At 43.9% G+C, this 23,813-nt stretch overlaps 3 long non-coding RNA genes across 3 annotated transcripts; all 3 read left to right on the forward strand.

Moving 5' to 3' along the window:
- The first annotated feature begins 2,463 nt into the window (after nucleotides 1-2,463).
- Nucleotides 2,464-4,582, forward strand: LOC307215193. Its single transcript, XR_013838367.1, has 3 exons — nucleotides 2,464-2,694; nucleotides 3,938-4,056; nucleotides 4,519-4,582. It is a non-coding gene; the product is annotated as an uncharacterized lncRNA (long non-coding RNA).
- Nucleotides 4,583-4,674: 92 nt separating this feature from the next.
- LOC307215235 lies at nucleotides 4,675-17,267 on the forward strand. The gene is made up of 3 exons (XR_013838413.1): nucleotides 4,675-4,741; nucleotides 7,667-7,769; nucleotides 17,158-17,267. It is a non-coding gene; the product is annotated as an uncharacterized lncRNA (long non-coding RNA).
- LOC307214589 lies at nucleotides 13,116-14,477 on the forward strand. The gene is made up of 3 exons (XR_013838235.1): nucleotides 13,116-13,537; nucleotides 13,706-13,845; nucleotides 14,014-14,477. It is a non-coding gene; the product is annotated as an uncharacterized lncRNA (long non-coding RNA).
- Nucleotides 17,268-23,813: the final 6,546 nt, after the last annotated feature.

Below are 23,813 nucleotides of genomic sequence, written 5' to 3' on the forward strand. Positions count from 1 at the left end.
TTGAGCAGAAGTTTGTGCAGCCTGGTGCCGAAGGATTAAAACTGTTATACAACATGTAGCACTACATGACACAATTCTGGAACACTGTGATTGGCTATTTTCTTTCTGCTCTTAATTCTTTGAGTTCTTTTTTTAACGTCAAGCTTTTATTATAAAGCTTGATGGTGGCTATATAAAGCACCTGTTGAAATGTTTCATTTATATAATTAGCATCTATCTTTAACTTGCCACATTTTTCCTCCCTGTTGTTATGGCTACAGCCAATAATAATGAGATAAAATGAAGTCATGAGAGAGACACAAACCTGTTGACAGCAGAGCCTGAGCAAAAGCACAAACTGTACTGACCCCCATTTGGCTTGACAATCTATGGGGGAGGGGGCAGAGCTTTCAGCCTGGTCTTTCAACTCTGGAGCTGAGATAGCGTGGAGCTTCTCCACCAGCCTAGTGGGGCTGGTCTGCAAGTTAAGGTAGCACAGAAACTTAGCAAGCTGTCATCTACTGGGCTATACCATGTTTCTATCTAGCTCAGTATTAGCTGTACTAGCTCTCTGGGGTATCAGACATGGGACATAAAAGCCTTACCTGGAGATCCCAGGGATTTAACTGGAAATCTTCTGCAGATGTACTGCCACCAAGTTATCTGCAATGATGCTCAGCCACAGAGGAGCACTGGGTGTGTTCCAGTCTGCACTCCTTGTTTGCCAGTGTGGTGTAGTGGTTAAGAGTGGTGGACTCATAATCTGGTGAACCAGGTTTGCTTCCCCACCCCTCCACATGCAGCTGCTGGGTGACCTTGAGCTAGTCACACTTCTCTGAAGTCTTTCAGCCTCACTCACCTCACAGAGTGTTTGTTGTGGGGGAGGAAGGGAAAGGAGAATGTTAGCCACTTTGAGACTCCTTAGGGTAGTGATAAAGCGGGATATCAAATCCAAACTCCTCCTCCTCCTCTTCTTCTTCTTCTTGCACAGCTCTGATAAGAGGCTAAGCAGGCCTCCCAACCACTTCATGGGGGCCATGTGTTTTCTGTAAAATGTACTTCAGGCTGTTCTGAAATATCATAGATCTCTTGATCAATAGGTTTAGTGTTAGTCCTTAACAGTTTTGGTTCACGGTTCCTAAAGGACTACCTCCTCCCATATCATCCTGCCCACACCCTAAGATCCGATGGAGAGGCCCTTCTCTGTATCCCACCATTGATGGGTGCTTGGTTAGCTGAGATGGCTGGAGGGACGTTTTCTATGGCTGCCCCCAGTTGCGCTGTCTAGGCCATCAGGAAGTAACTTCAACATCTTAATCAGAGATGTTTCATTATCCCGAGTCTTGGGAATTGCAAGGAATTGACCTGGGGATCTTCTGCATGCAAGAGAGAGAAGAGTGCTAACACTGATTTGCTTGCATTTGAACGACAATGAATTCTGTAGGCCAGCCTTCCCAAAACTACTGCACAAAGTCTTAGTACAAAACATCTGGAGGGCTCCAGCTTGGTGAAAGCTACTGTAGGCTAAAGAAAATCAGAGCAGATTTTATCCCTGTTTGGCACTTCCAAACATGTCAGTGCTACAGCTTGGGTGTACTTTTATCTATTTCTGTAAAGAAAGAATCAACCTTGATTGGCACTTGTGCTATAGAAATGCATGAAAGTGTTCTAAGAAAGCATCCATTAGCACCTACAGCATCATTAGCATACAGAGAAGATAAAAGAAGCAGGTGCCTCCAGTGTCTCTCGGTACCTGCATGGGCTCCTATCTTATCACCCACATGGGCACAACCTTTACAGGCAGGCAGGTACATGCCCTGCTTGGAAACCTTTTGGCTGAAATCCTTGATAGAACTCCGGTCTGTGGCTAACCTCTTAAACGTCAGTTGGAGGTCACTTTCAGATATCCTTATCCTTATCATTATTAGAACAAAAGAGCAGCTTTTTCAGAATTTGTGCTCAGTCAGTACAGTGCACTGCATGCAGGCAGTGTATTGAAAGTATGTGCATTGCAAGTGTGGAATATTCAAAAGAACCCAAAATATTGTCAAACACAGTGTTATCCACCTTCCTCTCTGTGTAATAGCTGTTGGGTATTGGCCTGTGTGGCGTTCGTACGGACCCCCAGTCATACACCCATACACCGCTAATCCACTGCCACCAACCAAGTCCTCCCCGGTAAATCACTTAGTCTCAGTCAGGTTCATAAGTTAACAATGAAGATTGTAGCTGAGGCTCCAATACTTTGGCCACCTCATGAGAAGAGAAGACTCCCTGGAAAAGACCCTGATGCTGGGAAAGATGGAGGGCACAAGGAGAAGGGGATGACAGAGGACGAGATGGTTGGACAGTGTCCTCAAAGCTACCAGCATGAGTCTGACCAAACTGCGGGAGGCAGTGGAAGACAGAAGTGCCTGGCATGATCAGGTCCATGGGGTCACAAAGAGTCGGACACGACTAAACGACTAAACAACAACAAGTTTATTGCAAACACAAATAAACTTTAAATGCATTTGAAACGCTGTTACCCTTTACCCTCTTAGTCTTATTTTATTCTGTCTCTAACTCTTCTACCTCCCCTCACACAAGAACCAACTGCACTAACTGTCTCTCTATTTCCATCTGTCTGCCAACTGCTTTCCCAACTGCCTTTTCCCAACCAACCAACCAACCAACTAACTAACTAAAGCTTGGGCTAAGCCCTTTTATAAACAGGTAGGCTCCGCCTCTGGCTTTTCTATTAGTCTACCTATTAACCCTTTCTGTTCCCCTGTACAGACATTTTCAAATGAACGGGCAAATGCCACAACCTGTACAAGTGACAATAACACAGGAACATTGGAAGCTTCCTTGTAATGAGTTGGGGCATTTTCCCATCTAGCTCAGTATTCTGTACAGCAGCTCTCCAAAGTGGCAGATGAGGGACATTCCCCGTCCTACCTGGCGATGCTGGGGATTGAACCTGGGACGTTCTGCATGCAAGGGAGATGGTCTGCTACTGAGCTTTGACCCATTCCCCAATGTGCTGCTGCTGTTTTACCTCCTTTCCCCTTTCTGCATGCTTATATTGTGCCTTTGACACTATTGCTGAGACAGAGCATAGGATCCCAACTGCTTAAGCTGGGAGCAAGTCATCGAGTAGCCATAACCATAGTAGCTGCACCATGGATTGGCAAGTAATTATGCCAAACTATGTGGATTGTGGCCATTGCTTTTAATGGGATCGAATTGGCACAGGGGCATCCACTTGTGATCAACCATTTCATAGCTGGGCTGTCTGTTAAATGCTGCTGCTTCCTGTTAACTTATGTCCTAAACAGGGGCATAGCTTTGAATTGCAGTACAGCGGCCAGAAAAAAATTGGCAGTAATTTTGGAACATGTAATATTTCTTAGACTTTGCTGCTGTAAATCTAGGATAAACACATCCCCCCAATATGCTGCCTCATTCTGTATGCTGCGTGTGCTGCATAATCCCAACATTTATTTAGCAGTGTTCTGTTAATAAAGGATAATGAGATACCGTAACACGTCAATGCAATTTACGAGGAAGCATCTAACAAAGGCTTGGAAAAACAAACAAGCCAGTTGCAACAGCAAAATAGCCGCATCCGATCCATAACTTCACTCTCTGCTGTATTGGGAAATTAAATTAAATATATATATATATATGTGGAAACTCCTATGATTGGAACATTGTATACCAGCTGTCTCATGCAGCTGACTAATTGATCTTTCTGTCCAGCAAATCAGGAACATTTGCTACTGTTTATTCAGAGCAAACAGGAAAGCATTGCATGAAATTACACATACACACCACACTTTTTATGAGCTCTTGCCATTTAGGAGAACATTCATGAGAAAAACGAAATTTGGAAGGTATCTCCAAGAGTATTATCTGGTGCAACGTCCTTGCACTTGACAAGTCCTTCCTTTTCTGTGTTGTTGTTTCCAAACAGGTCCTAACACAGGAACCTTGACTTGACAGTATTGATCCTGAGCTGCTAAGAAATTTAAAATAAGTGACAGAGAAGGAGAAGATGAAAAGCATCGAGGGGAGGACAGATAAGCATCCTAGGTAAGTACAAGGATGCGTGGCAATTTAAATCAAGTGTACATGGATAGGTGGTGTCCAGCATCCCTGAGACCAACTAATTTGAAGTCAAATCATAGTCCATCTGCCCCCCCCAAAGTATTTTTAACTAAAGGTCTATTAGGTCCAGTCGTGACCGACTCTGGGGTTGCGGTGCTCATCTCACTTTATTGGCCGAGGGAGCCAGCGTACAGCTTTCGGGTCATGTGGCCAGCAAACCAGAGCACCACACGAAAACACCATTTACCTTCTCGCCAGAGCTGTACCTATTTATCTACTTGCACTTTGACGTGCTTTCAAACTGCTAGGTTGGCAGGAACAGGGACCAAGCAATGGGAGTTTACCCCATTGCGGGGATTCAAACCGCCGACCTTCTGATTGGCAAGTCCTAGGCTCTGTGGTTTAACCCACAGTGCCAACTGCTTTCTCTCAATTATACTTTTGTAGAATGTTGTGAACTATGAGATCAGGCAACCCAACCAAGATGCTCTTATGCTTGGTAAGTATTTTCTGTGTTTGGATCCATGAGTTTTCTTGAATGTTCTTGAGAACATTTCAGGAGTAACATTCCAACTCCAGAACTGGAACCCTCTCTTATTCCTAGGTGTGTTTGTGTAGCAAGAGGCAATCAAATTTCCAAGTCATTTTCCACCGTGGCTGTTGGCATGGAGTAGGTGCAAGGCAGTAAACCAAATTACAATGGGGTGGGGTGATTGTAGACGAAATTCAAGAATGCCCGTGTAAAATGCATCTGTACCATCAGCATGCATCCAACGTTATAACCTAGCAGAGAAATCTTGGAAAATACACAAATACTCATAACATAACCCCATAACACTTACCAGAACGCTCACCAGTACTGAGCTGATTCCCAGTCTAGCTGAGGAGAGCTTGCCTAACACTAAAATTAATTTTCCCCTTTGCAGAATGAGAGACATTTACATTTTAACAGCGAGGTTGCAAGAATCTCAATGGCTTCTAATGCCCGTCCTTGTTATATCAAACTCAATGTCACAAATATTTACATAACCAAGGATAATTAATACGTCTGTAATCACTTTTGTTGGCAGTGTTTGAAAGGAAAGCAGTGCTTCAACTTTAGCCCTCTAATCTAAAGAAAAGAAAAAGTCAGTATTGTATAATCAAAGTTAGGAATATTGGACACCAAATTACCAATAAGGTTAAAACCCAACAGCCTGAAGTAATATTAATGTTTCTCATTTTAGTTTACAGACAATAATTTCTTCATTTCCTACCTGCTACCCACAACATTTCAAAGGGGGAATGTCCTTGATTCCTCCTAGCATTGAGTATTAAAAGAGTCTGGAATCTACTGAGAAGAAAATGTAGCTTAGGTTCCAGACAGAGCCTGAAACTAATTAGTTGTTTACAGAGCAATCCTAAATACAAGAAGCTGTCATAACTTATGTTGTCTTAAACCAGGCATAGGCAAACTCGGCCCTCCAGATGTTTTGGGACTACAACTCCCATCATCCCTAGCTAACAGGACCAGTGGTCAGGGATGATGAGAATTGTAGTCTCAAAACATGTGGAGGGCTGAGTTTGCCTATGCCTGTCTTAAATTAATTCAGTTCGAATTACTCCTGTTCCTGTTGAGGCTGAGCTGGTTCAAGCCTTGCAGAGGGAAAATGAAGCCTGGCATGTGACTAAACTGAAAGAGGTTTGGAATAGGTGTAAGTGGAAGTCTTCCCTTGCTGCAGAGGTAAACAATGAAGCTCCCTCTCACAGGAGGCAGCCAATCAAGGTGGCTTTAAAAGAGGATTAGAACAAATCATGGAGGAGAAAGCTATTGAAGGCTACTGGCCACAACAATGGCTGTACTAGGCCTCAGTTGGTGGAGGCAGAAATGCTTCTGAATACCAGTTCCTTGAAATCACTGGAAGGGAGAGAGTTCTTGTGCTCAGGACCTGCTTGCAAGGTTGAATAGGATGCTCAACTAGATGGGCAAGGTGTGAATAGGATGCTCAACTAGATGGGCCATTGGCCTGATCCAGCTGATTCTTCTTATGTTCTATTTTTGAGTGTAAGTTCTGCCCGCCAACCCGCCATCTCAGCTGGGTTGAGAGTGTTATGCCAGTGTATGCCTGCCTGAACTGGGTTGGGGAAGTTACAATATGATACAATACAATAATCTTTGTTATCATTGTCCCATACAGAACAATGAAATTGAAAAAATCTACATCAGACATTCAAAAACCAACAAGCCTGCTATCCCAGCTATCCCAGCCTGGTTAGCCCCCTAAAAACTCTGATACCCCATAATTAAATACAATATACTCCCATAGAGACTACCTTACACTGTGTTTAAAACCAAAATCGCATTTGGATAGAAACTGTTTCTCAGGCGGCTAGTCCTAGGCTTTATAACCCTGTGCCTTCTTCCAGAAGGCAGAAACTGAAAGAGATCATTTCTGGGGTGTGCACTATCTCTGCAGCTTTCTTATGACCCCTGGAAGCATAGATTTGATCCAAGGTGGGAAGAGTGCACCCAATTATTCTCTCTGCAGTCTTTACAACCCTGGACAGCATTGTTTTTCCCCTGACCGTGCAGCCCCCAAACCACACACAGAGATCATAAGTTAATACACTCTCAACAGTACAATGGTAAAATGCCATCAACAAGTTATGCTGAGCTGGGATGATGGAGCTATGCTGGAATAGCCCTTGGTGAATCTCAACTCGGTTAGGATAGCCCAAGATTTGCTTTTCTAAATTTGCTCAATCCAGTTTAGGTTTGGGCTGTTCTGTAATTAATTGCCCACTAAGTTTGTGAGCCTGCCCCTACTTTCCTAGTAGCAAACCCTACTCAATTAATAGGACTTCTGGTTAAGGTTGTGCTGTTAATTATTTGTCAAGTAACTTGTGTCATACCCCACCCAGGGCAGTTCACAAAATCATAACACAGTACACATATAAAACAATGGTGGCAATAGTTTAAAAACCCATGCCGGGTGAACCAGTTTACAATCATCATTATAAATCACCACCCAACCAACAGAACTATCTACACTAAAAGAACCAATTCTGAGAAAACAGCCTTTAAGAGAAAGTGGCCCAAAGGAGAGAGGCTGTAGCTGTAACCCTGGCAATGTTCAGACTATAAGAACCTTGGTGGGAAGGAAGTTCCACAGTCAGGGGGCCACCACCAAAAACACCCAGTCTTTTGTACCCATCAGCTGAGTTGATGTATGAGCAGAGGCTCTGAGGCAGATCTAAATATTTGGACAAGCTTGTATTTTAGGCAGTCCATGAACTGTGGTCCCAAATAGTTTAAAGGTCAAAACCATCGCCGTGAATTGGGTCTGGAAACACACCGACAACCTGCACAACTGGTACAGAATTTGTGTTGTATTATCCAATCATTATGAAACAAGCAACAGCGTTTTGCATTTGCCCCGGGCTCCATGAGGGAAAGGAAAGCTGCAATTAATAATCACGATCAAAATGCGATCTGAGCCATTGTTTCAACTCTCGTATCTAAAGTGGTTTCTGCTGCGAATGAATCTTTTGGTGTTAAATAGATTGTTTGTTTTAAAAAGATGCTCTGTCTTCCCACCTCTCCTCACCTTCCTAGAGGGGAGCTGCACTTTCACCAGCAATACAAATTGTTGAATTATTCTGTTCCATTTTTAAAAAAGAAAAGAAATACCGTACAAAGATGTTTTCACACAAAGGAGGTGAGCGTCTAGATGGATATTTCTATGACAGTAAGATTTAAATTTCACAGCTTTCTGAATATGCCTGCCTGGAGGGAATTATTTCCATGTATGTAGAAAACTGACCTGCTTTCTTTTTTACTGCTCAGACCAGTACTAGTTATCTCAGATAGTGATGCAGAAGAAATGCCAATAATGGAAAAGAAAAGAATAGCATGCCATAGGTTATATTGTATTTACTGTTTGTTTGCTTTTTAAAAACCCATTTTAAAACTGTCCATCATAATATCAGATTTCTGGGAGGTGTGCAACATAAGCACACACGAGAGAGAGAGAGAGAGAGAGAGAGAGAGAGAGAGAGAGAGAGAGAGAGAGAGCGCAGCAAGAAAACTTCTTAAAACAGACCCACAATATAATCTTATGCATGTCTTCCACTCCCAGATAAGTTGGCTATCACTGCAGCCTACAACTTGCACAATTAATCAGCTAAATCCTAATTCAGTTGATTTAAATCAACTAAATCAAATCAACTAAACTAGGCACGGTAAGTAAAAAAATGTTCTTTCTTGGCACCTAAATGACACCACTGCTGGTGCTAGGGGAACATCTGGGGCACCATGACTGAGAAAGTCCCCTCCCTTGTAGATTATCTTTGTGCCTCTGATGGGTGAGAGACATGGAGACATACCTTGGCAGATGATCTTACAGCATAGATAGAGTATCTGTGACCCTCTGTGTGTTACTGGACCATAACGTACATCATCTTGACCACTGGTCATGCTGGCTGAAGCTGATGTATGCTGAAGTCCAACAACATCTGAAGAGCCACAGGTTTCCTACACCTGCCTTAAAAAATGGGCAGGTTGATCTGGGAGTCAGTGCTCCTGCTCAGGTGCCAATAGTTGTAGGGAGCCTAAATGTAATAGCCCAGACTCAATGATTAACACAAGTATGGAAACCGGACATATAGTTATCTCCCATGCAGTATTCAGGGTTCAAATAGGGTAGGATTCCATCACTGGGGAAGTGGCCACCACTTTAGCCCTGTAACTGGCTCCTAAAAAGATGTAATTTGGCAGTCAAAAACCTAAAAGCACCTAAAATGACAAATGCAGAGGTGTGGAAGGGCAGCTCCATTAACATGTGACCCCAAAATTTCAGACCCCCCAAACTGATGCCCAAGTTTAGTGCTAGTTTAGTGCTGTTTTGTGCCATGAACCCTGCATTTTGTGCTGCCTTCCAAACTGTGTATTTGACACAGCAAATCAAGGTAACAAGTTAAGGTCAAAAAATCCAAACTTGTCGGATTGACTCCAAACAGGTGCCAAAGTTTTGCACAAAACTAGCACCAAACTTTGGCATCAGTTTGGGGGGATCCAAAATTTGGGGGCCACACATTATTGGAGCTTGGAAGAGGCATGGATGAGGAAGCTCCCAAGCTTGCCAATTGGGTTATGATGATGGTTGACTGAAACTTAGAAGGTGAGAAGCATGGTGGTTATGATTATTGTCAATTTAGGGGGCCTGTGTTTGAGTTTCAAAGGAGTGAAGACTGAGACATGAGTCCCTTTGCCCTTGGGAAACCTGCGCTCAGGCTGTTTAGGACCATAGTTTTAAAAAATGGAGGGAAGTTCACAATCACAACTGTTTCATTAGATTTAAATTAAACTTTAAATTCAGCTACATTTATATCCTCATTGTAATTTTGTTTCACACAACTCTGTTAATTAACTTCTCAAATGCAGTGCATTCATCTGCAGTCACTTATTATGCATCCAGTAGCTCCAGCCCTTCGCTTGATGTACTTATTATTTCATTCACATGATCAGGCAGAAGTCAACTTCTTTCAGAAGGCATCATTGTATTCGGTGATGAAAGGGAACACTGAACTATAGCTATTGTGTCTGTAAGGAGCCAAAGACAAACTTGCACTTGATGAATTCTAGGAAACACACCAGGAAGAACAAGCTGAAAATCTCCCCCACCACCACCACAAAAAAACCCTGTTAACATTCCATGTTGACCTTTGATGGACCATTCAGAGAATTCAGAGGAGGGGGTAGTAAATTCTCGCATAAGGGCTGCTTCTCACAACAGTGGTAGCTGGTGCCCACTGAGACTGGGGGGACCAGGAGCAGCTGGAGACAGTGACAAGCAGCTTCAAGTAATTCTAGTTTTGCCTCCATCATCCTCAGGTCTGCTGAGTTCTACAAGGATGGCACTGAAGCTAAAGAGAAGCACATTGCCCCAGGCTGCAAGGAAGAATGCAGGCAGATGAGGGATGCCTAGGGCCTGATGAAGGGTTGTTGGGCAGTGCCACGTTCTCCCTAATGGACCATGGCCATCTGTCATGGATGCTTTAGCTGAGATTCCTGCTTTGCAGTGGGTTAGATTTGATGCCCTTGGGGCCCTTCCAACTCCATGATTCTATGACCAACCTCTCCTGTCTCACATTATAGAATGCCAAGAATGGAGGATAGCCATGGGTTTACAGAGTCTTTACAGAGCCAACGTGGTGTAGTGGTTAAGAGCGGTGGACTCGTAATCTGGTGAACTGGGTTCGCTTCCCTGCTCCTCCACATGCAGCTGCTGGGTGACCTTGGGCTGGTCACACTTCTCTGAAGTCTCTCAGCTTCACTCACCTCACAGAGTGTTTGTTGTGGGGGAGGAAGGGAAAAGGAGATTGTTAGCTGCTTTGAGACTCCTTAAGGGAAGTGAAAGGCAGGATATCAAGTTCAACTCGCTGTTCCATTTACGCCTGCGTGGGGCCGGTGCTTGAGGAGGGACTGCACAATGTACAGCATGTTGGAGGGGATCGCAGCCTACTGTTCCCATAACTCACTAAAGATAAACTATGACAAAACAAAAATTGTGGTGTTCACTAGAGCTCGCCACACTTTTAGATGGTCTTTAGACGAACATGTGATTGAACAGTGCCCTTTTTTTAAATATCTGGGTGTTACTTTCCAGGCTACATCTAGTTGGCTAGCCCACTTTAAGGCTGTAACCATCCTAACACGAAGAACAATTGGTGTCCTGCTTAGTTTCTTCCATACCCGGGGAGGACAATTGGTGATCCGGGCATTAAGAGCTTTTGTTGGGAAAGCTATTCCCCAGATGTTATATGGGATAGAACTCTGGGGGTGGAACCAGAGGCTGTTGGAACGGCTTGAAATTTTGCAAAATTATTATCTCAAGAGGATTCTAGGCCTTCCTCAAGGAACCCCGGCAGCTTTCTTGAGGGTGGAGGTTGGATTACCCTCTGTGTCTGCCAGGGCCCACTTAAGATTCCTACGATTTTACATCAACCTTGCAAACACTTCAAACACCTTATTGGCCAAACAAGCCTTTGTATCTCTTCAAAAGAACACCACTTGGCGTCAAAACCTATCTGAGATCCTGGTTAAATACACCCTACCAGAGTTTAATACTCTCAAACTGTGGAGCCCGGACAAAGTTCGGGAATGGATCCTGGAGAGAGACGCCCTGTTAGACATCACAAAAATACAGAACCCAGGGTCCTCCCACTGGTTTCCCCGACTGAAAACAGTCAAAACCTGCGCCAATTACTTGGCGAATATCACCAATCCCACCCTTCGGAGAGCTTTCACCATGGCCTGTTTTAAAACCATTCCCACGGCCTATCTGTCAGGCAGATATGCAAAAATCCCAGTAGAGCAGCGTATATGTCCTTGTCATATGAGAACCAAAGAGGATCTCACACATTACATGTTGTATTGTCCCATCTATTCGGCCTTCAGGGATGTGATGTTACAAACTATTCCCAAATCAATAGTCAACTCTGTGGACCAAGTAAAGTTTTTACTGGTGGACGCTGATCCACGGATTTCTCACGTGGTAGCGGTCTTTGTGGTGAAGGCTATGAAAACTAGGGTATGGTTCCTGGATGAAATGGTGAGGTCCCTCCCATTGCTCTCCTAACCTGTTGCTGTATCTTCTTTCCTGAATGGTGGGGTTTTTTTGGGTAGTTTCCTTTGCTGGGACAGCATAGCATGAATTTTAGCTTATTTTATAATTTTATTGTTTATCTTTTTAATAATGTTTTATGGTATTTTGTGTAAAGGCATGGACCTCACAAATTCAATAAACTTGTTAAGCCGATATCAAGTTCAAACTCCTCCTCCTCCTCCTCCTCCTCCTCCTCCTCTTCTTCTCGTCTTCTACTTGAAGTACAGTACCTCTACAAGTCTTCTACCTGAAGGGCTGTTGGAGGACAGGCCCCTGTTTGAAGGCATCCTCTTATCTGAAGGCTGATTTAAAGGTAAAGAACCATCAGAAGAGAGCTGATGGGCCTTGAAGTTGCCACACAACCATGTCCACCTGGGCAGCAGATAAAGTCAGAAGTGATGGGTGTAGCCCTCGGTGGGAATGGTTGTCACAGAGGCTTTTAGACTACTGCTCTATTTTACAGCTTTATTCAGAGACAATATTATTATTAATATTATTATTATTGCGTTTATATACCGCCCTATACCCGAGGGTCTCAGGGTGGATCACAGAATAAAATCAAGATATAAAACTACAAAATACCTAATAAAAACAAAAACAACAACCCAATAGCCCTCTCATAAACATTGTCAGCCATGAGGGAACTTTCAGCTTCCTTCAAAATACCTCAAACGTTTTATCTAAACAAAGTCCTACAATTTGACTTCACATTTCATTTAAACTAGGAGGTGTGCAAAAATCCCCACTGAGCAGGATTTTGTTTTTCTTTTTGCTTGTCTTACTCAAGATTGTTTGGCTTTCCTCAAAATTCTACATCTGTTTTGTCAGAGGATTTGCTTCAAGTTCCACTTTGGAAAGGATTCAAATCTTTTTTCTGCTATTTACTGTTTTCTACTATTTAACATTGGGATGCGGGTGGCGCTGTGGGTTAAACCACAGAGCCTAGGACATGCCGATCAGAAGGTCGGTGGTTCGAATCCCCGCGACAGGGTGAGCTCCCATTGCTCGGTCCCTGCTCCTGCCAACCTAGCAGTTCGAAAGCACGTCAAAGTGCAATTAGATGAATACCGTATTTTTCCTTCTATAACACGCAGATTTTTTCTCCTAAAAAGGAAGGGGAAATGTCTGTGCGTGTTATTGAGCGAATGTGTGGTCCCTGGAGCCAAATAGTGCGAGGGGAGGCAAAAAAAAAAGCAGGCAAAAATCAAACCGCGCGTCTCCTAGAAGGGAAACCTGAAAAGAGGAAGCGGCTGCTTTCCTGCATTCTGCCTCAGGGTCTTACTGCCCACCCACCTCTGTTTCCTTGCTGTCTTTGCTCAAACGGAACAAAGAGCAGGGAAAGCCCCTCCCCTCCAGGCAAGTGGAGGGGAAAGCAGAGTGTCTCCGTGCTGCTGAAAACATGCAGGAGGGAGAGAGAGAGAGCGCGCGAGCTGGCTGGCTTGGGTGGGTAGGTGAGGGAAAACTTTTGCCTTCCTTTCCTCCCATTATACCCCTCTCCTGCATTCTTAGCCAGCTGCTTCTCTGCACACCCCTCTCGTGCTCCTTGTCCGTTCTGTGTTTTTCCTTCCCTCCCCACTTAAAATGTGGTTAAAAAGCATGGATCCACATGGATCCTCAGGATCTTTGCATTGGGTCAGCCCAAATTCACCATCAGATCACATAGCATGTCCATGGCTACAGCCTGCCCCCCAAAAATCACGCACCCACTGTTGCCTGGGGCTGCAATGGTGCAAAAATGTGGTTAAAAAGCATGGATCCACATGGATCCTCAGGATCTTTGCATTGGGTCAGCCCAAATTCACCATCAGATCACATAGCATGTCCATGGCTACAGCCTGCCCCCCAAAAACCACGCACCCACTGTTGCCTGGGGCTGCAATGGTGCAAAAACATGGTTAAAAAGCATGGATCTACATGGATCCTAAGGATCTTTGCATTCAGTCACCCCAAATTCACCATCAGATCACATAGCATGTCCATGGTTACAGCCTGCCCCCCAAAAATCACACACCCACTGTTGCCTGGGGCTGCAATGGTGCAAAAACGTGGTTACAAAACATGGATCCACATGGATCCTCAGGATATTTGCATTCAGTCACCCCAAATTCACCATCAGAGCACATAGCATGTCCATGGCTACACCCTGCCCCCCAAAAATCACGCACCCACTGTTGCCTGGGGTTGCAATGGTGCAAAAACGTGGTTACAAAACATGGATCCACATGGATCCTCAGGATCTTTGCATTGGGTCAGCCCAAATTCACCATCAGAGCACATAGCATGTCCATGGCTACAGCCTGCCCCCCAAAAATCACGCACCCACTGTTGCCTGGGGCTGCAATGGTGCAAAAACGTGGTTACAAAACATGGATCCACATGGATCCTCAGGATCTTTGCATTGGGTCAGCCCAAATTCACCATCAGATCACATGTCTGTGGCCACAGCATGAAGCACAAAAATGATACATCCACTGTTTCATTCAGAATGTTTTTTCCCTTGTTTTCCTCCTCCAGAAACGATGTGCGTGTTATGGTCAGGTGCGTGTTATAGAGCGAAAAATACGGTAGGTACTGCTCCGGCGGGAAGGTAAATGGCGTTTCCGTGTGCTGCTCTGGTTCACCAGAAGCGGCTTAGTCATGCTGGCCACGTGACCCAGAAGCTGTACGCCGGCTCCCTCAGCCAATAAAGCGAGATGAGCGCCACAACCCCAGAGTCAGCCATGACTGGACCTAATGGTCAGGGGTCCCTTTACCTTTACTATTTATCGTTAGATTTCTGAATTCTACCGTGTGATTTGTTTTCATTTCGTTGCTTATTATTTCCTTTCCTTGCATCTACTTTAAACTCAAATCCCTTGCTGGAAGGCCAAAAGCCAAAGAGAAGGAGGCTGTATGTGTATGAGCTGAGAGTACTGCAAAAGAGAATGCAACCCTAGGAAATTTTTATGGCAAGATCTTAGTCTTAGGGCTTTGAATTCTGCAAAGTCCTACCAACAGAAACCTAGTCCCATTTTGTTGTGACAAAAAAAAAAAAAAAGCCACGGCAGTTGTTGCCATGGCAATGAGCAGAGTCTCTGTTTCCCCGATGATGACCTGTAAATTGGTCTCTTTGCCACCAGGTTTTCGAGCTGCTTTCACTCAGCCGCCATTGTTCTTTCTGACCCCATAGGGGCCTTCTAAGCTCAGACATACTAGGCAAAACATCACAACAATAAACAAGAGGAGAAAAGTAGCTGTGGCAGGAGTCGGAGGAGAGAGTGCTCCAGGTCTGACTGAACCAGCAGTGAGGGGAAGGGGGTTCCAACCTTCCCTTTCCTGCTTGGTGCATTTTCCCTGTCAAAAGTACCCACAACACACACCATCAGCCAGGAAGAGAAAGACAAAACTCCCAGGCGTACAACTGAGGGGAGGAATTTTAATCAGGAAACTGTCCCAAGGGGGAAGAAGGATCTTATAGTATCACATTGATCTGGTTTTTTATGCTGTAAATGAAGCCAAAGTATGCTAGCACAGGCCCAACAGTATCTTCCTAGTCACTTATTTTATTGCTGCTAATGTTCTATTTTTTTTGTACAATGTGTGAATGTCCTATAACTTTGGATGAAACAGTGGCACACTCCAAGGTTTGCAGATAAAGAAAAAAATAGTTATTTAGAGAAACAAACCCAAGGGGCTGTACCTCTCCAAATATACAGCCCAACGAGGGCATATTTAGTGGCCATGGAATACTGAGTGTCTTGTGGGTTGAGCAGAAAATGGAAGCAGGAGAAAAGGAATGGAGTATCCTGATACAAGGCATGACTGACTGCCTGGCTGGCTACATACTGAATAGGAGCACTGAACAATACAACCTTTTGTTCCTCTACTCACTTGGGTAAGGTAAAGATAATGAATCTGCTCAATTTTCCATTCACCAGCTGAAGTGAATCTTGCACTAGAAATGCATTGTTTAAAATGTATTAAAAATACTTTTGAACATATGATTTGGTACCAGTGGTCCATGTTCACTCCAGACAGGCCTTTCCAGTGTCAGACTGAAACTGACACAGGGACAAATAAAAGAAGATACCTTCACTCCAGTATAAAAAGGTAAAGGGACCCCTGACCATTAGGTCCAGTTGTGACGAACTCTGGGTTGTGGCGCTCATCTCGCTTTATTGGCTGAGGGAGCCAGCGTACAGCTTCCGGGTCATGTGGCCAGCATGACTAAGCCGCTTCTGGCGAACCAGAGCAGCACATGGAAACGCCGTTTACCTTCCCGCTGGAGCGGTACCCATTTATCTACTTGCACTTTGATGTGCTTTTGAACTGCTAGGTTGGCAGGAGCAGGGACCGAGCAACAGGAGCTCACCCCGTCACGGGGATTTGAACCGCGACTTTCTGATCGGCAAGTCCTAGGCTCTGTGGTTTAACCCACAGCGCCACCCACATCCCACTCACTTGAGTGGTCCAAATCCAGAGATCTCATTCAGCCATGGTGCACCAAGAGCTTTGAGCAGGTCCGTGGACTTCTCACTCCCTCAGGACCACCTACTTCTATTGCAGGTTTCTCTGCCCCTACAAACAGAAACCAATGCAACTGAGTAAGGAATAGGAAACCGAGACAGGAAAGAATATAGCCATGACATAATGAACAAAATCACATCATGCATTTTTTGAAAGGTTAATGTATAAATATTATGGGAGAGAAAGGAGAAAAGAGGAAGATGCTTTTGGTAGTCACCATGTATGGTCTATAAGGGGTAGCTGTGTTAGCCTATTGCAATGAAAATGCCAGGGCATTACCATCATAAGAACACAAGAAGAGAATGCTGGATCAGGCCACTGGACCATCTAGTCCAACATCCTGCTTTCACATTGGTCAACCAGATGCCTATGGCAACCTTGCAAGCAGAACCAGAGTGCAACCATACTCTCTCCATTTGTGATCTACAGAAAATGGCATTCAGAGACATAGTGCTACCTACAGTGGAGGCAGAACAAAGCCCTCATCACTCATAGCAACTGAAAGCCTTATTGTCTATTCCATATATAAAGCCCTCCACCTTGATGGCCACCACTTGCTGGAGTCAATTCCATAGTTGATCTATGTTCTTTGTGGGAAAAGTTCTTTCTTTCGTCTGCCCCAAAGCTTCCAACATTCATCTTTGTTGTATGGCCCTACATTGTAGAATTATAAAAGAAGAGAAACCGCTCTCCATCCACATTCATAATTTTACTCATTTCTATCATCTTTCTCTTATTCGCCTTTTGTCACCTTACCTAACAGGAAGTTGCTCCAGACCATTGAACATCAACAATGGTTTTGAATAGTCAGTGCAATCATTTTACATATTTTTATTTGCCAATATGCAAATGTGTGTGTGTGTACATTTCCTTTCCCTCTGACCTCACTGCTTTCCTCTCTCTTTTTCTCTCTCCACTCCATATGTATATATAGCTTCCAGCATAGATGAACACTTCACACCTCTGAAGAAGTGGGCTCAGGTCCACAAAAGCTCACACCCTATTTTTTAAGGTTCATTTTTTTTATTTTTAAGGTTTAATAAAAGACCCTTTGTTGTTTCAGTTTTTCGAGTGCACTTGCTTATTGCATCATATTGCGCAGGCTCTTCTTTGTACAGTTGTTTACACAGACAACCCCTGTGGCAATTCTTTGTGTCCTCAGTGCTTGGGAACCAGGGAGGATATTATTTCAACACTACATGGGAGGGGAGAAAGATAAAGCTGTAGGACATGTGGAATTGCACTGATATATCAAACCTCTGTCATTTATCAAATCGACATGAATCATATTGATATTTATATATCACTCCAGACTCAGCCCCTGGTTCATAAATGAGGTTTATGGGGACTGCCAAACACTGCGGCGTGAATGCCTAACAATTGAAAGCTGTCCTTGAGAACACAATGCCAAATCGCAAGAGCATTGGGGTGGGGTGGGGGAATCAATTCAAACCATTAAACCATAAAGTGACCTTCAAGGCTTAGAAACATAGGAAGATGCTGGACACTGAATCAGATCAATGCTCCATCTAACTCATAGCTAGTATTGTCTACACTGACTAGCAGAGAGTTTTAGGGGTTTAGAGAGGGGTCTCTCTCACCCCTCTGGAGATTTCATTTATTTCATGAAATTTAAACACTGCTTGATTGTAAAGAAACAAAGAAGCAGTCAAAGTGACTTCAAAGAGAATGAAACAATAAAATTATTAGTAAAGACCGTTAAAACAGTTATTTAAGTCGTTTGAAGAACAATGTAAGCAATAAACTAGAAACAGGTTAAAACACACATCAATGTTCTATAGATCTGGATAGGCTTTTATAAAAGAATTGTTTGTAGTAGGCACCAACTAAAGGTGCCTGCCTGCCTGACATCACCAAGCAGCGAGTTCCAAAATTTAGGTGCTACCGCACTAACAGATCAATTTCTTGCATACATGGGGCAAGGCAATTTTGCAGGTAAACTGGCACCAAGTTGTTAAGGGCTTTATATACACCAATAGCAACAATCTTGAACTTGCCCCAGTAACAAATTGGCAACCAGTGCAGATCTCTAAAGTAAAAAGGTCAAGGACTCCTGGTTGGTTTGTTGTTGTTTAGTTGTTTAGTCATGTCTGACTCTTCGTGACCGCATGGACCAGAACACACCAGGCACTCCTGTCTTCCACTGCCTCACACAGTTTGGTCAAACTCATGCTGGTAGGTCCAAGAACACTATCCAACCATCTCGTCCTCTGTCGTCCCCTTCTCCTTCTGCCCTCCATCTTTCCCAACATCAGGGTCTTTGGATGTATAGGTTTGATCTTCTTGCAGTCCATGGGACTCTCAAGAGTCTCCTCCAGCACCATAATTCAAAAGCATCAATTCTTCGGCGATCAGCCTTCTTTATAGTCCAGCTCTCACTTCCATACATCACTACTGGGAAAACCATAGCTTTAACTATATGGACCTTTGTTGGCAAGGTGATGTCTCTGCTTTTTAAGATGCTGTCTAGGTGGTTATGATGGATGGTTAAGACCAGTCAAATGCGACCATAGGGTTGCGGTCTCATCTCGCTTTCAGGCCGAGGGAGCATTTGTCCACAGACAGCTTTCCGGGTTATGTGGCCGTCATATCTAAGCCGCTTCTGGTGCAGCAGAACACCACGACGGAAGCCAGAGTGCACAGAAACACTGTTTACCTTTCCGTCACAGCAGCACCTATTTAGATCTACTTGCACTGGTGTGCTTTCGAACTGCAAGGTTGGCAGGAGTTGGGACAGAGCAACGGGAGCTCACATTGGAACCGCCGACCTTCTGATCGGCAAGCCCAAGAGGCTCAGTGGTTTAGACCACAGCACCACCTGTGTCCTAGATCCCTAAGCAAAAGTGTTAGTTGATGACAAGGATAGAAATGTTAGGGATAGAACCTGGAACTTTCTATATGCAAAAACAGGTGCTCTACCACTGGAACACAGGCCTTCTGAAAATTCAGGCCTTCCCTAATACAGGCCCATTCAAATCACTGACACCAAAAGAATATCCGTTTCGCCATTGTGAGAACAGTATATTGGATAGCATGGCCCTTTGGCCTGATCCAGCAGGGCTCTTCTTATGTCAATAACAGATTTAGACATTTTTGAGTTTGTGTGTGTGTGTTTGAGACCCATCTGTGAGACCCATTGGCTACTCTCACCTGATTTAGTCAGCCAGTTGAAGTTGTTCCCAGGGTGTGGCTGCTATCGCATGCTGGCAGCTTCTAGGAACCACAGCTGAGAACTGAGTGCAGGGTAGGTTGAAAGGTGGACAAACTATCCCAGAAGGAGTATGACATGTCCCCCACCTGAGGTACTACCCCTACTCTAACACCCCTGACACCCTATACAACAGGCCATAGAGGGTCTTCTTTGTTATCCTTTATTTTATGCCCACTCTTATCTCTAAGGGTCTATTCAGTTTGCAAAACATTGAAATTTAAGCAGTCGTACAGTGATACAGGCCAGAACCACACTCAATCAAGCATGTTGTACATCTATTTAAACCTGACCTTCAACTGTTCTATCTGATCGAAACAGTTTCTTCATCATTCTTTGGATAATGGATTTTTAGCACATATTACGAGCCGGGAAGAATGTGGATTAGCGTCGTCGACATTAAGATGAAAAAGGAGTAAAAATGGTGTTGCTGTTTTTAATAATGAGGAAGCCCTTCAACCTGCATTCTAAGGAGCTAAGATGTCGAAATGGATTCAGCTGAATCGAACAAAGCCTATTCATCTGCACAGGGGGATACGAATGACAGAACTAAGTTTAAACCTGGCAAGCTGCCAGCTTAATTGAGACTGATAAATATGCATATTAAGGCCAGCAGCCATCCGGCTTGTTATTTGTGGATTTTTGTTCCTATAAATTCTACTTAGAGAAAGCCAACTAAAATTGTTGCTGCTACTGCTGCTGTGCTTCTTGCAAAATCAAACCTTTCCACCCCCTTAATTTCATCAGCACCCTTGGCCTCCGTTGTTTATTATTTAAATGGATATATTCTTTCTGCGTGGATTAGTGGGAACAGCCAGATGAAAAAGCAAGACACAGAATGTTTTTGTTCTAAAGGCTTCCTTTGTAGCTAAGTAAAGACCAGAAACAAATTAGTCAGCTAAGTGACCAGTGCAAATGGAAGAGAAATGAGTTTCAGTTCATATTTTTAATGCAAAGCTGACTGATCTGCAGTATGTGAACTGAAATACAGCTATCCTTTGAAATGCACACTTTTTTGAATTTTGTGGTGCAGTTCTTCAATGAAATATTTATAAAAATGCGTATCTTGGGGGAAATTGCTTGCAAAAATGTGTACATCAGGCAAAGTTGCATACGAAAATGTGTATACTCTGTTAACAGTCAGCTCATACAGTCACTCACCTGACAATTATCAAGTGTACAGTATAAAAAGAATCTATTTGCATGTATGAATCAGGTATCAGATAGAAGAGAATGGAGTATGACCAGATGGTGAGGTTGGTGGGAAAACAGTGTAAGGGATGCAATTAGTGAAGGTTAAAAGTGGGTGGGATATGGGCAAGGGATCTCCTTCTCTGGTGAGGATGGGATGGTAAAAATTCCAGAAGCCTGGAATTATCTATAATGAGGCTTTATCTATAATAATAGCTTCCAAAAAACCCTTGCCTTTTTTTACCTACTTTTTTAAAAAAAACTCCCTCTTGTTCCCAAAATGCAAATACATTTCAAGATGTTGTGAAAATGCACAGTAGGTGTCTCCTTTATTAATATGCATTTGCTTAGAGTTGACTTTTTTATTTTCCTACCCATAGTCTTGAAAGCTTCAGCGTGAAAATCTCAGAAATAGATGCTTCCATATTCATGCTATTGAATTAATTATACAGTTGGTGTTCTGCTAATCAGACCATCTTCTCTTTTATTTTGTTTATTTGTTTAGTTAACTTCACTTTTAACATGCTTGTCGTTTATTACATTTGTAGCCCACTCTACATGGCCACTGGTCCCATCACCTCCTGGCAAAAAGAAGGGGAAGAAATGGAGGCAGTGAGAGGTTTTACTTTCTTGGGCTCCATGATCATGGCACCTGCTTCTTGGGAGAAAAGCAATGACAAACCTAGACAGCATCTTAAAAAGCAGAGACACCACCTTGCCAACAAAGGTCCGTATAGTTAAAGCTATGGTTTTCCCAGTGGTGATGTATGGAAGTGAGAGCTGTACCATAAAGAAGGCTGATCACCAAAGAATTGATGCTTTTGAATTATGGTGCTGGAGGAGACTCTTGAGAGTTCCATGGACTGCAAGAAGATCAAACCTATCCATTCTTAAGGAAATCAGCCCTGAGTGCTCACTGGAAGGACAAATCATGAAGCTGAGGCTCCAGTACTTTTGCCACCTCATGAGAAGAGAAGACTCCCTGGAAAAGACCCTGATGTTGGGAAAGATGGAGGGCACAAGGAGAAGGGGAAGACAGAGGATGAGATGGTTGGATAGTGTTCTCGAAGCTACCAACATGAGTCTGATCATACTGCGGGAGGCAGTGGAAGACAGGAGTGCCTGGCGTGCTCTGGTCCATGGGGTCACGAAGAGTCAGGCACGACCAAATGACTAAACAACAACAACAACAGCCCCCTCTTCTTTCAAATGATTCAGGGTGGACTACTTAACACAATCTCTTTTCTTCCCCCATTTCACAACAACCCACATAGGGTATGTTAGCTGAGCTATATGGTCACTGAATGGGCTTCATGGCTGAATGAAGGTGTTACCCAGGTTTCCTTAGTCTAAGATCAACAATTTTGGTCAGTATACCAGGAGTGGGGAACCTGTGATCCTTCATATATTGTTAGACGGCAACTCCCTTCATCCTCAGCCGGCACATCCAATGGTCCAGAAAGACGGGAGCTGCAGTCCAACGATAAATTGTGTCTCATGGGTTAACTATACCTGCAGTGCACAGATTTTATTTTACCCTGAAAAGGACCAAAATGCTCAGACATGAGCACATGAGCATAACTTTATGCTTGTTGGTAGTTTACATCTGTCTGTCTTGAGAAACAATGGAGTGTTGCATTAGCAGGCCCAAAATGACCTTCCCAGGGCGCAAGCCTGGGCAGTATGTATATATGTATGTATGCAATATTAGTGTATATATATATATATATATATATATACATATATAAAATTCATATATTGCCCTATACCTGGGGGTGTCAGGACAGTTTACAAAATAAAATCAAGCTATAAAACCACAAAATACATAATAAAAATAAAAACTGGCTAAAAAGTAACTTTTGCCTAAAGGTGTGTAATGATGGCACCAGGTGAACTTCCCTGGGGAGAGCATTCAACAGATGGGGAGCCACTGCAGAGAAGGCCCATTCTCGAGTTACCACCCTCCGGACCTCTCGAGGAGGAGGCACTTGAAAGAGGACCTCAGAAGATTATCTCAGGCTCTGGGTAGGTTCATATGGAAAGTGGCGGTCCTTGAGGTATTGTGGTCCTGAGCCATCTAAGGCATTACAGGTCAAAAGCAGTACTTTGAATTGGGCCAGGAAACGAATTGGCAGCCAGTTCAGTCAGACCATGATAGGTGTAATATGCTCAGACCATCTTGGTTTGGTGAGCAACCTGGGCGCTGAATTCTGCACAAACTGAAGTTTCCAAACGGTCTTCAGAGGCAGCCCTACGTATAACGCATTGCAGTAATCTAACCTTGAGGTTACCTGAGCATAGACAACAGTAGTGTGTGTGGTGATCCAGGGCTGCTCAGACAAGGCCTCCCTCTCGGCCTAGCTGATGTGGTCCAAACGAAAGCAGAGCAATATATTTGGCAGCAGCTTGGCTGGAGGAATTGCTGGAAGGAAGCGTACACGGTGCCATCCAACCATCTTAGGGACTCCACTCCAGGTTTGGGTAGGGTTTACTCCTTAGCCTTTTCTTCTCCTGAAGATTCCCAGAAGGCAGAGGAGGTTTAGGACCAGAGTTTTCCTTATTTACCCCTCACTTGATGAGCCCTGTGTGCGCCTCACTTCCCTCTACAGCACAAGCAGAAACTGCCTTTTGGCTATGGGACCCACTGTTGGCCTTGCTGACTCAATCTGCCAGAGCTTGTCTTCTCGTATAGGGGAATATCCTTTAGGACTGGTGTTATATGGTCCCGGCAGACACTCCAAGTCACCAGTCTAGCTGCCTCATTCTGGATTAGTTGTAGTTTCCAAGTCACCTCGGAAAATAGGTCTCTGCAATAAATGTCTATTTTGTACTGTTATTGTTGTGTTTCAAAACTTATCTGCTAGTTTTTGTGCTTTAAACTGGTGCCCCCCCCCCACATTTTTACTGTACAGTGGTACCTCGGGTTACATACGCTTCAGGTTACAGACGTTTCAGGTTACAGACTCCGCTAACCCAGAAATAGTACCTCAGGTTAAGAACTTTGCTTCAGGATAAGAACAGAAATCAGGCTCCGGCGGCGCGGCAGCAGCAGGAGGCCCCATTAGCTAAAGTGGTTAAGAACAGTTTCAGGTTAAGAACAGTCACATGAGATCTTGAGAGAAATTAAACTGTATCAGAAGCAATATATGGAATTGATGAACCAGGAGATT

The sequence above is a fragment of the Podarcis cretensis genome (genome assembly GCF_951804945.1).
Source record: "Podarcis cretensis genome assembly, chromosome: 4".
NCBI classification, from domain to species: Eukaryota; Metazoa; Chordata; class Lepidosauria; order Squamata; family Lacertidae; genus Podarcis; species Podarcis cretensis.